The 14,564-nt window shown below is 40.0% G+C and overlaps 1 pseudogene; it reads left to right on the forward strand.

Annotated features, from left to right (window-relative positions):
* Positions 1-3,264: 3,264 nt before the first annotated feature.
* LOC102838974 lies at positions 3,265-3,808 on the forward strand (annotated as a pseudogene).
* The last annotated feature ends 10,756 nt before the right edge of the window (positions 3,809-14,564 follow it).

Here is a 14,564-nt window from a genome sequence, read left to right on the forward strand (position 1 = left end):
CATGAAGCCATCAAAGCTAGGTTGAATGAGTACTATCTACAAGTTTGGGTGTTCCTGTGTGTCTCACTTCATATCAGCTGGATGCTTCGCTCTCAACTCTAGCCCTCCGTGGCTATGTCCTTGTCCATGGGCTCAAGAGTCCCAAGGTCTCACCACATTTCAGACCAACCAGGTCTTCTCTCGCTCATCTCCAGGTCGATGGGAATTCTTTCCTGTTTTTTTTTTTTAATGAACTTTTGCTTTCTTCCTCTATGATATTCTTGATGTCATCACACAGCTCTTCTGGTCTTTGGACATTAGTGTCTAATGCTCCAAATCTGTTCTTGAGAAGGTCTCTAAATTCAGGTGGGATATTTTCAAGATTTTGAAAATTTTGTGGACTTGTTTTAATTTTTTTCCACTTCAGCCTGAACTTGCACATGAGTAATTGATGGTCTGGTCCACAGTTGGTCCCTGGTCTTCTTTTGGCTGATGATTTTGAATTTTTCCACTGTCTCTACCCATAGATGTAGTCAATTTGATTGCTGTGTATTCATCTGGGGAGGTCCATGTATATAGTCATTTTTATGTTATTTAAAAAAAGTATTTGCAACGAAGAAGTCAGTGGTTTTGCAAAATTCTATAATGCGATCTCCAGCATCATTTCTATCACCAAGGTCATATTTCCAACTATTGATCCTTCCTCTTTGTTTGCAACCTTAGCATTCCAATCATCAGTAATGATCAATACATCTTGATTGGATGTTTGATAAATTTCAGACTGAAGAAGTTGGTAGAATTATTTAATTTTATCATCACTGGCTTTAATGGTTGGTACATAAATTCGAATAATAATGGTATTAACTGGTTTTCCTTTTGGCATATACATATTACTCTATCACAGACAGCATTTTACTTCAGACAGATCTTGAAATGTTCTTTTTGATGATGAATCCTACAGCATTCCTTTTGAATTTGTCATTCCCTGCATAGTAAACCACATGATTGTCAAATTCAAAACAGCCAATACCAGTTCATTTCAATTCATTAATGCCTAGGATATCTATCTTTATATGTTCTATTTCATTTTTGACAACTTCTATTGTTCCTAGATTTATATTTTGTACATTTCTGATTACTAATGGATTAACAGCTGTTTCTCTTTGTTCTGAGGTGTGACCCATAAGCAAATGAAGGTCCCGAAAGCTTTATTTCATTCGAGTCATCAGGGTCAGCTCTACTTTCAGGAGGCAGCTCTTCCCCGGTTGTATTTTGAATGTCTTCCAACCTGACAGGCTCATCTTCCAGCATTATCTGACAATATTTTGGCGCTATTTATAATGTTTTCATCTCCCAGCACTATCTTTAACAATGTTCCACTGCTATTCATAAGGTTTTTAGTGCCAAAACATTCAGAAGCAGTCTGCCTCTCCTTATTCCCAGTATGTCTTAGTTTAGAAGCTCTACTGAAACCTGTTCACCATGCTGGAACCCCCTGCTGGAACACAAAATAGCCTCCAACACAATAGTAACATCCAAGCCACCACAATAAAACAAACTGAGCATCGTGTAAATGGAAATCAGGTGCCTCTGGGATTTTACTGATCCCATATAGGGATATGTACATCTAGTTTTTAGTACACCATTATACAACTCTGTAGAAATAAAAGTCAGCTTGTAGAAAACTGATAGCAGTGCAAATAATTCTTGTATGTAATCCTGGTATAGCACTGTTGGATAATCACTGGGCTGCTGACCTCCAAGTCAGCGGTTCAAACCCACCAGTCATTCCTTGGAAACCCTATACATGGTTGCTATGAGTCAGAACCAATTAATTGGAACTTAACAACAACAGCAACATAAACATGTACATAAATTCTGTTCAGTGGAAGTTCAATAGAATAGCAGGTCCTTGCATCTCATTTGATTTTCAGGCATAGAGTGGTTAATCTGGTGAATTCTGTAACCAGAGTTCTAACCTTGTAGAGTTTAATTGTATATTTATATAATACTCTGATTCCCTAGGTAATGTCAAACATTAATGTTAGTATTTTTTTAAAAAAAGAATTTTTCATAACTCTGCCATACTTTCTGGTCATATTTGTTATTTACACTTATACTTTCTTTATAGTTTTGTCCAGTTTAAATTATATTGAATTGATAATATACTTTTCAACTCAGAGACTACATCTAATCCAGTTGTGAAATTAAATTTAAACAAGAAAACCTTTGTAAAATTGGCTTGTCATTCATATCTGATCTAACTAAAAATGTCGGCAATTTGAAACATCTGTGCTGCGATCGAGTTGAAACACAAAATCTATACCAGGCCATAATTGCATTTAGAAACCTTGCTCCTTTGTGATCTACTGTCATACAAATGTGATGAGCTATTATAGTATAGTTAGAGGTGTAATTTTTAATTTAGCTGCTGATTTATCATTTTGTCTTCAAATTATATGTACAATTCCATGCATCCTGCAAGAACAATTTTTGGCAACTTTCTTATTGCCTTACTATATGGCACAAACTAAATAATAATAAAGGAGCCTTGGTAGTTTAGTGGGTTATACGTTGAGCTGCTAACTACAAGGCTAGCAGTTCGAATCCACCAACTGCTCCTCGAGAGAAAGATGAGGTTTTCTGCCCCATAAAGATTAACAGCCTCAAAAACCCTACAGAGTTCCTATAAGTTGGAGTCAACATGATGTCACACAACTACCACCACCACCACTAGATGATAATAAGGTTTTATTATCAATGATAGTTGAACAACTAAGAAGTTATTGATAAATTTGGAAACACTTGAGAGACTTTATTGATAGTACATCATATTGACATTCTCAGGTGTTTTGTAAACTTTGAAGGTTTAAGTTTTGAATTGCAAGAATACTATTATAAATAATACATTTGTTGTTGTTGTTAAGTGCCATTGAGTCATAGGATCTGTCATTTTTGCTAGACTGCATATTTTAGAAAATCACATTTAAATAATCTTCATTAAAAGTCTTGTACATTTTTTTCCTGTGTTTTCCCCCCTTTTCAAAATGCAGTTCAAATAAAATAAAAATTTATTAGCGTTAATATTTTCTCAACATTGTCAAGTTTACACTTCCAGGTCCAGCAGACAAACTTGAAGACACCTCTATATTTTTCACATCATCCACTTTCATCTTCTAATTGAAAAAACAGGAGTCAAGGTTGAGGGTCCGTGGTTGGGCCAAGCAGGCTGTGAAGGGGTTGCTGACCAGACCTAAGTTGAGGCAGAGTGGGGCAGCTGGCACCATGTCTAGACAGACTAACCATGGTATCAAGAGCAAAAAAATGAGCTCTGAGCTCTTCACCCTGACCTATGGGGCTCTGGTCACCCAGCTCCGCAAGGACTATGAAAATGATGAAGATGGGAATAAACAGCTGGACAAAAATGGGCTATTAACATTGGCTCCAACTAATTGAAGATTTTTTGGCATGGTCAAATATTGGGAGGTGCCATGACTTTGGGGAAACTGCAGATGTCATCACCAAGGTGGTACTTAAGATGTACTTGGCATCACTCCCAAGCATCATCAATTGGAGCTCAGTGGGTGACGAGTTCTCCCTCATTTTGGAAAATAAACCCTTGGTGGGCTTTGTTGAACTTCCTGATAACCACTCATCCCTTATTTATTCCAATCTCTTGTGTGCGGTGCTGTGGGGAGACTCGGAGATGGTCCAGATTTCTGTAGAAGCCAAGTTTGTCCAGGACACCCTAAAAGGAGATGGTATGACAGAAATCTAGATGAGGTTCATCAGGCGGATTGAGGACAATCTCCCAGCAGGAGAGGAATGACCAACCCCAGGACTTGAAGCTGGCCAGCAGGAGCACTTGTTGGATCAGAAGCCCTCAGTGCTTCTTCTGCCTAGAACTCAGTGGTTCTTTACCACTGGTGTTATATATTCTTCTCACCTTGTTTCTATTCTCCATGCTAATAAAGAGCACAGTGTCCATTCACTCCACAAGTGTGCGTATTCAGACACAAAAGTCTTTGAAAAGGGTCTGGATGTCCTCATCTTTGATTGGACTTGAGAAAGTGTCCAAACCATTTCACATTCCTGATTGAATTTTCCAAAGCAAAACCCACTTTAACCCCAGTAAGAGACCTGTCTCATCCACCTGTGGTGGTGGTGTGTGGTTATGGGCTATGGAGTCGGTTCTGACTCATAGCGATCCTGTACAGGGTTTCCATGGCTGTAAATCTTTACGGGAGCAGAAAGCCTCATCTTTCTCCCACAGAACAGCTGGTCCTCCAAAAAGCCTAAATTCTAGGGTTGTGGAGTCGGGGGAGGAAAGGCTGGGAGTAGGGTGGGCAGGAATTGCTGGCTGGATGTGACATGCCTGGGAGAGGAGTCAGTCATGTGGAAACACTGGCTGGGAAGCCACTCCCCGCACCACCCCCCTCAGGTCTCATTCTTCCCTGATGTTTGGAGGCATCATCTCCTCTTTATACAAAGGGCCCATCCTGTTTTCTTATAAATTCTTCAATAAAAACGTTTTTGAGAGAAAAAAAGTGGGGGAGTCCTGGTGTGATGGTGTGGTGCTGTGGGCTAATGAGCTGGACTACAAAGTTGGTTTGAATGGCAAGGTCAGTGGTTCAAGCTCACCAACCACTCCTCAGAAACCCTATATAGGGTTGCTATGAGACAGAACCTACTGATGGCACTTAACAACAACAATAAAACAACCAAGTATAAGAGCCATTTATACTAAACCAAAAAAAGCAAACAAACATTGACCCTCACGCTGTCAAGTCAATTCTGACTCATATCAACCCGATAGGACAGAGTAGAACTGCTTAATAGGGTTTTTAAGAATAAATCTTTATGAACGCAGACAGTTACATCCTTCTCCCGCAGAGCAGCTGGTCAGCTCAAACTGCCAACCATTTGGTTAACAGATGAGTGTTTTAACAACTGAGCCACCAGGGCAAGATGTTTTAATAGTCTCAAAAATGAAATAACAATTTTCAAATAATATACCCTGACCAGGGTATGCAGTAGCTCCATACAATAAGCGCTGAAGTTCAAGCCTGTCATTTGCTCCGAGGGAGAAAGATGAGATTTTCTGCTCCCTTGAAGATTTAAAGGTCTTAAAAACCCTATACAGGGTGGCTATGAGTCAGAATCAACTTGACGTCACTTAGCAACAACAATACCTTGATCATTCGTAAATGATAGTCAGTTGAGAGTCTTGACAATTTACTGACTCAAATAAAACTCTCCTGTACTTCACACTTGCACATTATAAACAGTAGCCATTTAGTCAGTTCTGACTCACGGCAACCCATGGGTGTCAGAGTAGAACTGTGCTCTATAGGGTTTTTAAGGACGGAATTTTTGGAATTAGATCACCAGACCTTTTTTTCAAGGCACATTTAGGTAGACTCAAACTTCCAACCATTCGATTAAACAGCCAAGCATATTAACTGTTGACATGACCCAGGGAATCAGAGTATTACGAAGGTGAGTCAAAAATTATCTGCACTCCGGTTATATTAAAACTCCCATTTACATCCATGGCAGATGACAACACTGAGTGTGCACATGAAATGGTCCTGCCGAGTAGATGAGTGATAGTGAAGTATATAGAAATCATCTGCAAATCATCCATGGCTCTGCCTATGAAATAATCCACAACAGACTTGGATTTTGAAAACTTTGTGCAAAATCGGTACCAAAACAACTCACAGAAGAGCATAAACAAAAGCATCTGGACATCTGCAAACAAAATTTGGACTGAGACTCAAGGAGGGTAAAAGTTTCTTTATAAAAATCACTACTGGTGACAAAACATGGATCACAACCAGCATAAGAGTAAACAGCAGAATATGGAATGGAAACATCTTCAATCACAGACCTAGAAAAAGTTCAAAAGTCAACCATCAGCCGGAAAATTGATGCTCACAGTTTTCTGAGCTTCTCAAGGGCCAGTATTGGAACACTAACTAGCAGGAAAAAGATTCAACAATCAACAGTGCTCATTACAGTGAGATGCTCATTGAAGAGCTGAAACCTAAATTTAGGATTAAACACAGAGGACTGCTATCCATAGGCATTGTAATTTTGCATGACAATGTATGTACATACACCTCTGTCCACACTGTTGACACTCTGCAAAAGCTTCATTTTGAGGTCTTAAAGCATCTTCCCAATATTCCTGATCTTACTCCATCAGACTTTACCTGTTTGGTCCCCTGAAAGCAGCCCTTAGAGAAGGAAGATTCACCTCTGATGAAGAAGTGAAGACAGTGGTGCATTCGTAACTCCCAGATCAGTTTAAAACATTTTTTAATAAGGGAATATGAAAGCTTGTTGACAGATGGACAAAGTGTATTGAAAATCAAGGAGATAATGTCAAAAAATGGTATGTTTGTCTTTTCTAAAAGTTGAATAAAATAAATTTTACAGCCAAAGTGTGGATAATTTTTGACTCACCCGCATATATTAATATATAATCAAACTGTACAAGGTTAGCCTTCTGGATACAGAATTGATCAAATTAACCATTATATACCTGAAAATCAAATGAGATGCAAGGGCCAGCTACATAATTTTTCAGGCCCATGCAAAATGAAAATGCAGGACCCTAACTATGTTTATGATGAAGGACATCAATCTCCCTTTCCAGGGCCCACTATCCCAACCCATGGTGGATGACCTCAGATGAGGATGACAGGAGTCACCAGGCAAAGGCAGAAAGGGAATCCTTAGTAACCCAGGCCCTCAGGGGCTGGTGTGAAGTGGGTGGCTTAGAACTTGTCCCAGGGAGGTGATGCGGGGCAGACTATGCAGAAACTGAGGCTCCAAATCCCCAACACATGCTCCATTGTCCCGTTCAACTTCAATTACAAAGCACAAATTTTTTTAAAGATACGATTATTGAGAACTTCAAGGTGGTGACCGCACTGTACCGGACTTCAAACCTGGGACTATTCTGAGTGTGGAGCCAGGGCTACCTCAATGGTTACATATCCACATGGCATCAGTGAACCCAGAGGAAGTGCCACTGCTAACCAGTGCTTTCCCTCTCACTCCCAGTTCTAATGTTGTTGTTGTTGTGAAGTGCCATCGAGTTAACTCCAACAAATAGCGACCCTGTGTAGGGTTTCCAAGGAGCAGTTGGTGAGCTTAAACCACCAACCTTGCAGTTCAAATGAATTTGCAGTCTGACACATTAGCTCACAGCGCCACATCAGGAGTCCCCTAGTTCTAATAGCTGCTGCGTAATTTGCAGGATGAAAAATAGGAGATGCGGTGGTGATGGCTGTGTGTCATTGAGTCAGTTCCAACTCATAGCGACCCTGAATAGGGTTTACAAGGAGCAGCTGCTGAGCTTGAATCACTGACCTTATGGTTCAAACTAGCCTTGGACTCCAACACATTAACCCGCAGCACCACACCAAGACTCAGTATATATATGCTGCAGGTTAATGTGCTAGACTGCAAGGCTGGTTTGAACTGAAAGGTTGGTGGTTCAAGCTCACCAACTGCTCCTTGAAAACCCTATACAAGGTCGCTATGTGTTGAAACCACTCGAAGGCACTTAACAACAACATATATGGTACACTTTCATTTTCTGTTTTTCTTTTCTTTCTGGTCATGACCCAGTAATTTGTGCCCATTGTTATACCATACCACCTTCAAAAAACACTCAGAGTCCAGTACAGGCGGAAACCTAGGACTTCCAGGACTGAAGAGGTAAGGTCAACTTGGTGCTTCTATATTAATAGGAACTTCAAGAATTTGAGCTACATAAATTTTCAGGCCTGTGGACTCTGGACTCTCCCTAGAGGAGCCCTGCTGGTGCTGGTTAGGTGCTGGTTAGGTGGTGGACTGCAAATCGCAAGGTCAGCAGTTCAAACCCTTCAGCCCCTTTCCAAGAGAAAGATGAGGTTGTCTGTTCCCATAAAGATTTATAGTCTCAGAAGCCCCATGCAGAGTCAATGCAAGTCCTGGTGTGGTGCTGTAGGATAAGCACTGGACTTCTAACCATGAGGTTAGTAGTTCAAGCCCAACAGCCACTCCTCAAAAACCCTAGAGGGTCGCTAATGGTTGGAAACTATTCAATGGTACTTAACAGCAACATAAGGCAACTTGACAGCAGTGAGTCTGGTTTTTGTACTCTCACTAGGAGTAAAAATTGTTAACATGCTCACCTGCTAACCAAAAGGTCCAAGTCCATCCAAAGTTGCCTTAGAAGAAAGATCTGATGATCTGCTTCAGAAAAATCAGAAAATCCTATGTTACAACAACAACAATAAAAGAAAGAGTGGCTGTTGATCCTGCTAAGTACAATAAAAACACCTCGTGGGATTTGGTTTGGAGGTTTAAGGTCAGGGTTTCATGGGACATCCCAGTTAATTGGCTTAATAACATGTTTAGTGCTTTTGTTCTGTCTCTTTGTTAGTTGTATAGTGCTTGAGGTCTTCAAAGCTTGCAAGCAGTCATCTAAGGTACAACAAATTGGTGTCTATTTACTGTAAAAGTAGAGAAGGGAGAATCAAGAATAAGAGGAGGATATGGAAGGTGTGGCTAATTGCCTCCATGAACAGCTGCCTATTTTGTCATGAGACCAGAAGAACTAGATAGTACCTAACTATCTGGGAAGACACTCCAAAGAACTAAGCGCTTGGCATAAGGAGAGGCTTCTGACAAAGATTCTGGCCTGACTCCTTTTCACTTGCTCTCTGTTTACCACTTATTCTGAGTTGACTTTCAAAAGTTGGCTAGCACCAAGCCACAGAAAGCCTTCAGGCTCCCTTCTCTCTTCCTGCCCCTTCCTCTCACAGCAGGCTCCCAGGAAAAGCCTGCACTCAGACTCATCCTAGAAATATCTATAGAATTAGCTGTTAAATAACTCAAACTGTTGTTGCTATGTGCCGTGAAGTTGGTTCCGACTCATAGCGACCCTGTATAGGGTTTTTGAGGCTATAAATCTTTACAGGAGCAGAAAGCCTCATCTTTCTCCCACGGAACAGCTGGTAGTTTCGAACTGCTAACCTTGAGGTTCACAGCCTAATTCGTAACCACTACAGTACCAGAGCTCCTTAACTCAAACTGTATGATTAGGGAAATCATGTTTAAGGGGTCTTGGCATTGTCATGTGTCTGTTAAAGCATAATTTTGTAAAGGTCAACCAATCAAAATTTTCTTCTAGTAAGGTCTGGAATCCTCTGTGTTTTGTTGTTGTTATTAAGTGCCCTCAAATCAGTTCCAACTCATAGTGACCCTGTATAGGGTTTCCAAGGAGAAACTGGTGGATTTGAACCACTGACCTTGCAGCTCAAACTTACTTTGCAGTCCAGTACATTATCCTGTGGCACTATACCAGGACTTTATCCTCTGTGTGTAAGCTCTGAAAATTTCCTGTCATTGCACACTTCAGTGAATCCTTACAAGGCACTGCCTGATCCTGCATTGGATTTTGTTCCTTCAATTTTTTAATTTCAACAGAAAGTCTAATTTGCTCTTGACATTGAACAATTGCTTCCTTTGTCATACCAGAAGAACTAGGTGGTACCCAGCTACCATTTTGAACAAAGATGCCATAGAATAATCCTGACAAGAAGTGGAGGAAATACAGACCAGAATGTCAAATTATCATGTATTCTAGACTTCCTAGAGCTATAAAGATTGGCCAAATCCCTGAAACTATTGTCATAAGATCATCTTTACATCTTAAACCAAAAATACCCTATGAAGTCTTGTAAAAAACAAACAATAGTTTAGCTTAACTAGTTAAAAAGAAAAATATGCTAAGCATTATGCTCTTTTTAAAAAACTATCTATATGGGATCAAAGTGACCACAGCAATGCAATAGATTACATAGGAACCTGAAGGGTCAGTGAATTGATGTTAATGAGGGAGGAACAACTCAGAAATGGAGGAGGAGAATGGTTATGCAACTCAAAGAATGTAATCAATGCACTAAAGGTGTTTTGTTGTGAATATTCTCAATAAGAGCCACAAAATAAATAAAATAATATATAATATTTTAATGCTAAAATAAATTGATAAAAATTATACCCAAAAGTTAATATAAATAAGTGATACTTGGCCTTGAGAAAGAATAAAATAAACTTTGTGACCCATAATAAAAAAAAAATCCTATGGAGCACTATTGTGTTCTGACATACATAGGTTTGCCATGCATCAGAATGGACTCAAAGACAACTTTTGTGTGTGTCTTTGTTTTTTAGAGTCTTACAAACCAAGAAGAAATTGTCTCTTGTCCGGGGGTACCAAACACTCTATATACATCTTGCATCTTCCATAGACTTTGTCCTTATAAACTGGGAAGCATGAGGAAAGGCAGCCTGGATAGCAGCAAGAACACTGAGCAGAAAAGTCAGGCGTTTCCTCTAACATTGTAACCTTGAGTACATCCCTTCCTTCCTCTGGGCTTCTGATTTCTTGTTATTAAATTCTTCATATCATAATATGGCTTCCATAATATTCACTATTAATGAAAACTTTGTCTAGGTGACTTCTAACATTCCCTCCAGCTCTGTTCTGTGAAAAGTAGGAAGCAATACCAAAAGATGTTTGGTAAAAGACCTTTGGCCTCTTGACCCTTTTATCTCCATTCATAGTAATGAACTCGCTGTGTAATCAATGTATTTTGATTCATCAAAGTGTGCTGAGATGTTTGGTCTGAAGCTGTTGCTACATAAAAGGCAAAAGAAATGGGTGTGAGTAATTCAGATTTGTAAAAGGGGCCCTCATTTCCTTAAGGTCTAGCAACAGGTGGGTTAATTCTATAACCCCAGATTTTTAAATAATAGTAATTAATACCTGAAAATGGTCCTTTTATCTAAGGTGCTCAAAGGGCTTTGTGGTAATTAACCCATTAACTCACCGCCTCAAGCCATCAGGAGGGTCAGTAGGAAATCTCCTTAGAAGACTAGCAAGCCAGAACCTAAAACATAACAACAATGAGGAATTACTACGAGTGAACAGCCTGAAGGGAAGCAAGGGGGGTAGGGGTGGGGGGATTCCCTTTCATCCTTTTTGGGGGTGGGATCACCAAAATCATTCTCCTGGAAGAATTAAATGCAAAATCCTCCTCTTGTTCAATTGGCAGCCATTTAACCCCTCACTGGACTTTTTGAGTGAATTCTCATGGAAGTCACATTTCATCATCTGGTAAATCCTTTCACCCTCAATTTAAACTTCAGATTTGCCTTTGCAGCTGCTGACAAACCATAATGATGCCCAAACCAAGTAAAGGGGAGGATATCCACATCTAGAATTTTCTTCTCTCAAAGAAGAAAATTATTTTTTTAAAGTTAAGGAGTCTCTAAACATAGAACACCAATTCAGAATGCGTGTGTCAAGGGTTTATTAAGTTCCTGACTTATTTGCAGGTAGTTTTTCCATGATAGAGCAGCTGTGAAAGATCTTATCACTAAAAAGTACCCTCCACAAAGACCTGGGATTCTACCAGTGGAATCATTCAATTAATCCATCCATCCATCACCTTGGAAGTGCCCATACTGGGCAAGGTATTATGAGAAATTAGATCTGGGACCTGACCCCAGGTAACTATGACAAGTTAGGGAATGAGATTCATACAAATAAAATAGCAATAAATTATATACAAGGCAGAAAATATCATTCTTATAAATTTGCTTAAGGACAGACCCTAAATGTTTTAGAATTCATGGTGATCCTTGAGGCTGAATGATCAGGGAAAGCTGTAGAATAAGTACTGAACCAAAAGATCCGTTTGAACTCACTAGCCGTTCCTCAGAAATGCTATACAGGGCCACTAAGAGTCTGAACCAACTGGATGGTTGAGCAAAAGGCGATTCAATAACAACAAACAAGCTTACATCTACTTGTCTTTTCTTATTTTTTCTCTGCTGAATTGCCTGTTGCTTACCAATACAAATATTTTCCCTACCTTTAAGATACAGTTGTTATTGTTAAGTACCATCGAGTTGGTTCTGACTCATAGCAACCCTGTATAGGTTTCTGAATAGCGACTGGTGAGTTTGAACTGCTGACCTTATGATTTAAGCCAACCTTGAGGTCAAGTGTTTGTCTTATGGCACCACACAAGGATTCCTCTTTCTTTGTTGTTGTTGTTGTTATGTGCCGTGGAGTCGGTTCCGACTCATAGCGACCCTTTACAGGGTTTCCGAGGCTGTAAATCTTTACGGGAGCAGAAAGACTCATCTTTCTCCCGCAGAACAGCTGGTAGTTTCGAACTGCTGACCTTGCAGTTCACAGCCCGATTCGGAAGCACTACGCTATCAGAGCTCCTTTCTTTCTTTGTAGGGCAATGGAAAAACTCAGCTAGATTAGCCACAGGGCCTGGAGATCTGAAAGAAACAGAGATTAGATGGGAAAGGTAAGGCCAGCTCAAGGAGCATCTTGAAACAAGACTAGCATGGGGATGGGGGTCTGCAGAAGTTAATATCTAGGAAAAGAACCAAGAGTGAATTTTGGGGAGCAGTTGGCATAGGTCAGACACTAACCTGTAGATTTTATTACATGTCACCTCAGGAGAAAATTAATCCATAATACCAATATCACCTTAAATTGTGAGTTCTTTCATCTTGAAACATAAGAATATCCTGATAAATTAAGACTCTGGCAAGGATAGAGGAAATGATAGTCAAAGACTTGGGCAGTGCCAGGAATGACTGGTCCAGTTAGGGGCCTGCACCTAATGGGCAGCCAGGACCTGGGCAAGGATCTGCAAAAGAAGGGTGGTGGTTGTATGCCACTGAGGCAATTCTGACTCATAGTGACCCTCTATAGGGTTTCTGAGACTGTAAACCTTTATGGGAGCAGAAAGCCTGATCCTTTCCCCTCAGAGCGACTGGTAGATTGAAATTACTGAGGTTAGCAGCCCAGCCTATAATCCTCTACAACTACCAGAACTCCTACCAAGATAGAGTAATAGAGTAGAACTTTTCCTTTGGAAATTCACAGGTTTGCCAAACGTTGGGCTTTTTAATGTTCTTAACCACTCCTATGGGCCAGTGAAACTCTTATTCCTTTGTTGAATTGGATGCTGTTTTGAATATCACAATTAATATCAAGATGTGGGAAAGTCTCCAGAGATGGCTTTTCTACAGAATATATCAGAAGAAGAGAAAAGTGTCCTATTGTGAGGCCAACTGAGATTCTTTCAAAGCTTCCTGAATACATGGAGTATCTAGGAAGGAAATAGTTCTTAGATTTATACCCCTTCAGAGCCACCCTCAGACCAAGGTACCTCTGGTCAGCAGTAGAATGAAAAATAATTGTTCTCAGCAAAGAAATATCTGTAGAAAAGTTGCTGTGAAACTGGAATAGGTGTGTCTTTCTGTCCTTCCGGTCCTTTTTATAGGTGCTGCAAAAACTTGAGTGAGGGCCTACAGTTCTTCCGCCCATTTGGGAACAGATTAAAGAAGCTGAGGTTGTCTCCTTCTTACTCATTGGGAGTTACAACCTCACTGCCACTACAGCCTCAGCTGCCAGAGTGGACACAGGGAAGGTAAGACGGAGTCAAGGAGCCATATCCTAAGCCATCTGACTTGGGAATTACTAAAGGGGAGTAGAGTTAGGGGTATTTATTTGTAAGGTACTTTTTTCCAAGTGAATATGTGGGTTGTTTTTCCAGGCCACCTCAGTCAAAACACAGACTTTGGTGTTTAACTGTTCAAAAAGTTATTTGAAATTTTATCTAATTCTTTGACAAATAGCAGGTGTTTAATAATAAACAGTAGGAAGACTTGAATTGAATTCAAAGTAGGAATGGTCACTAAAATTACAGAGAAAAATCATTCCTTCAAGAAGTGGATCAGTGTTTAAAATGACCAAAGATCCATTAATTCTAGAGCCTGCTATTGCTGGATTTCCATCCACCATGCAAACACTGTTATATCCATTTTATGAAAAAGATTCTGCATTTGCCTTCAGAAATCCTTGGTGAAGATAGTGACTTAGATGTGGATGAATTAGCTAGAGCCCCCAAAAGGAGTCTCTTCTTTTTCCAGCAGAAGGATGGAGCTCAGCTGCTTTTGAAGGTGTTAGATTGCTTTCTCATTTCTCTTACTGATATCCCATATAAATTTGGGGATAATATATGTGACAAAAAGGAGCCCTGGGGTGCAGTGGTTAAAATGCATAGCTGCTAATTTAAAGGTCAGCAATTTGAACCCACTAGCCACTCCTTGGGAGAAAGATGCAGCAGTCAGCTTCCATAAAGGGTCACTGTGATTTGGAACCAACTTGATGGCAGTAGGCTTTTTATATGTGAGAGCATTTCCTGTCCCTTTGGACAATGTTCATATACACCTTTGAATTTGTTTTTTCATTGTTTATTTTTCATTAGGAAAACATAGTGTTCAGTTAAGTACCAGGAGTCAAACAAAAGCTATTTTATTCAGTATCTCCTAGTGTCTTCATTTTGAAATAAGATGCATTACAGTGTCCTGCCCAAGATTATCTAAGAAGTATTAATGCAGGTGAATATAAAATGATGGGTTTATCTTCTCTTTTTCACTATAGGGGATCAGAAGACCATCCTCGTGAGGGCCACCTCTAAGTCACC

The sequence above is a fragment of the Chrysochloris asiatica genome, unplaced genomic scaffold (genome assembly GCF_000296735.1).
Source record: "Chrysochloris asiatica unplaced genomic scaffold, ChrAsi1.0 scaffold00086, whole genome shotgun sequence".
NCBI lineage: Eukaryota > Metazoa > Chordata > Mammalia > Afrosoricida > Chrysochloridae > Chrysochloris > Chrysochloris asiatica.